We start from the raw sequence: 2398 nt of genomic DNA, 5'->3' as shown, positions 1-2398 counted from the left end.
CATGGCTGAACACAGTGACTCTGCCTCGGGTCTAATATTGTTTGCCTAATATTGTTTGCTCAATATGTCTATGACACATGTAAAAAAATGCTTTAGTGGCATTATCAGCCATGACGACAAGTCAGTGAGCTACATTATCTAACCCAGACACCACTTTCTTCTACACTTTAGGTCTATAGTCAGTCATGATCTTCTCAACATTCAGAAAACCAGGAAGATCTTTAAGTCTTGGTCAAGTCTTACCTCACACCAAGTGCCTAACTGGAGGGGATAATAATAGCTCCCCACCCTTGACTTGTCGTCCTGGCTCCCCCTTGCCATAGCATAGTAATTTCAAACACTTGACTGTAGAAGTTAATCACTGGAGTTGCCGTACCCAAGGTTTGAACCCATGACCATTGGATCCAAAGCACAGTGACTTTTTTACTGCGCCAACCAGCCAGTTGCTGGCATTGTGCTATCACCAAGTCTGTTTGACATCTATAGATAATGTACAGAGAAAAAAAAAAGGACAAGATAAAGTAATCAATCTGAAAATAATTTACAGCTGAATGTCAATTCTTGACTGTTTTTCTCATGAAGTGTCAAACAATATTTAGTTCATAGACATAAATTAACTCCAAACAAAATGGCTTTGTTTTTTAAGTTAAAACTTACTTCAATCAAATGGCTTTAGATCAGGGGATCTGAGACTCCTGTGGCTTTTTAAATCAATACCTCATTCAGATAATTAGTAAAACCCTGAACTTGGTGGCTTGCTGAGGATGTCATTAAACCACTTGGTGCAGGTGTGGTAGTGCAGCGAAATGTTAAAGGAAACCAGCCCAGTCTGAGGCTTGTGACCCACGGTTCAGATCCACAATATTACTCTGATTTTCTATTCAGTGTGCATGTAAACTACCCCACATATTCTGACCAAATCACCACCATTAACAGTTATCCAGTCCTCTGGAAAAGTCTTACATGATTGGGCATTTCCATTTTTATTTTATTTGTTTTCCTCAAAAGACAATTAGCTAAACTGTTGAACTCTGACCTTTGAACCACTCTTGTCTCTCCACACCATAGACAATTTAGCAAATAATCACATTTATTTTTTGATTTTGGTCAGATCTTTGGGTCTTCTGTTACCAATACCTGCAGCTTATAATTAAGCCTGTATGGTAGAGTGGCCAGAGGAAAGTCACTCCTTGATAAAAGGCACATCACAGCCAGTCAGGAGTTCTCCAAAAGGGACATGAAAGACTCTCAGACCATGAGAAACCAAAGTTCTCTGGTCTGGTGAGAGAAAGATTGAACTCTTTGGTGTGAATGCCAAGCGTCATGTCTGGAGGAAACCAGGCACCGCTCATCACCAGGCCAATACCATCTCTACTATGAAGCATGGTGTGTGGCAACATTATAGACTAGTCAGGATTGAGGAAAAGCTGAGCAACGTACAGGATGTGAGACACCCTAGATGAAAACCTGCTCCAGAGCACTCTTGACCTCAGACTGAGGTGACAGTTCATTTTTTAGCAGGACAACACCCCTTGAGTCTCTCAACGTTCTCTTCACAATATCCCACAGATTCTCTATGGGGTTCAGGTCAAGTGAGTTGGCAGGCAAATTGAGCACAGTGATATCATGGTCAGTAAACCATTTACCAGTGGTTTTGGCACTGTGAGCAGGTGCCAGGTCGTGCTGAACAATGAAATCTTCATCTCCATAAAGCTTTTCAGCAGATGGAAGCATGAAGTGCTCCAAAATCTCCTGATAGCTAGCTGCATTGACCCTGCCCTTGATAAAACACAGTGGACCAACACCAGCAGCTGACACGGCACCCCAGACCATCACTGACTGTGGGTACTTGACACTGGACTTCTGGCATTCTGGCATTTCCTTCTCCCCAGTCTTCCTCCAGACTCTGGCACCTTGATTTCCGAATGACATGCAGAATTTGCTTTCATCCGAAAAAAGTACTTTGGACCACTGAGCAACAGTCCAGTGCTGCTTCTCTGTAGCCCAGGTCAGGCGCTTCTGCCGCTGTTTCTGGTTCAAAAGTGGCTTGACCTGGGGAGTGCGGCACCTGTAGCCCATTTCCTGCACACGCCTGTGCACGGTGGCTCTGGATGTTTCTACTCCAGACTCAGTCCACTGCTTCCGCAGGTCCCCCAAGGTCTAGAATCGGCCCTTCTCCACAATCTTCCTCAGGGTCCGGTCACCTCTTCTCGTTGTGCAGCGTTTTCTGCCACACTTTTTCCTTCCCACAGACTTCCCACTGAGGTGCCTTGATACAGCACTCTGGGAACAGCCTATTCGTTCAGAAATGTCTTTCTGTGTCTTACCCTCTTGCTTGAGGGTGTCAATAGTGGCCTTCTGGACAGCAGTCAGGTCGGCAGTCTTACCCATGATTGGG

The sequence above is a fragment of the Girardinichthys multiradiatus genome, chromosome 24, assembly GCF_021462225.1.
Source record: "Girardinichthys multiradiatus isolate DD_20200921_A chromosome 24, DD_fGirMul_XY1, whole genome shotgun sequence".
Taxonomy (NCBI): domain Eukaryota; kingdom Metazoa; phylum Chordata; class Actinopteri; order Cyprinodontiformes; family Goodeidae; genus Girardinichthys; species Girardinichthys multiradiatus.
This window is presented reverse-complemented; position numbering follows the sequence as displayed.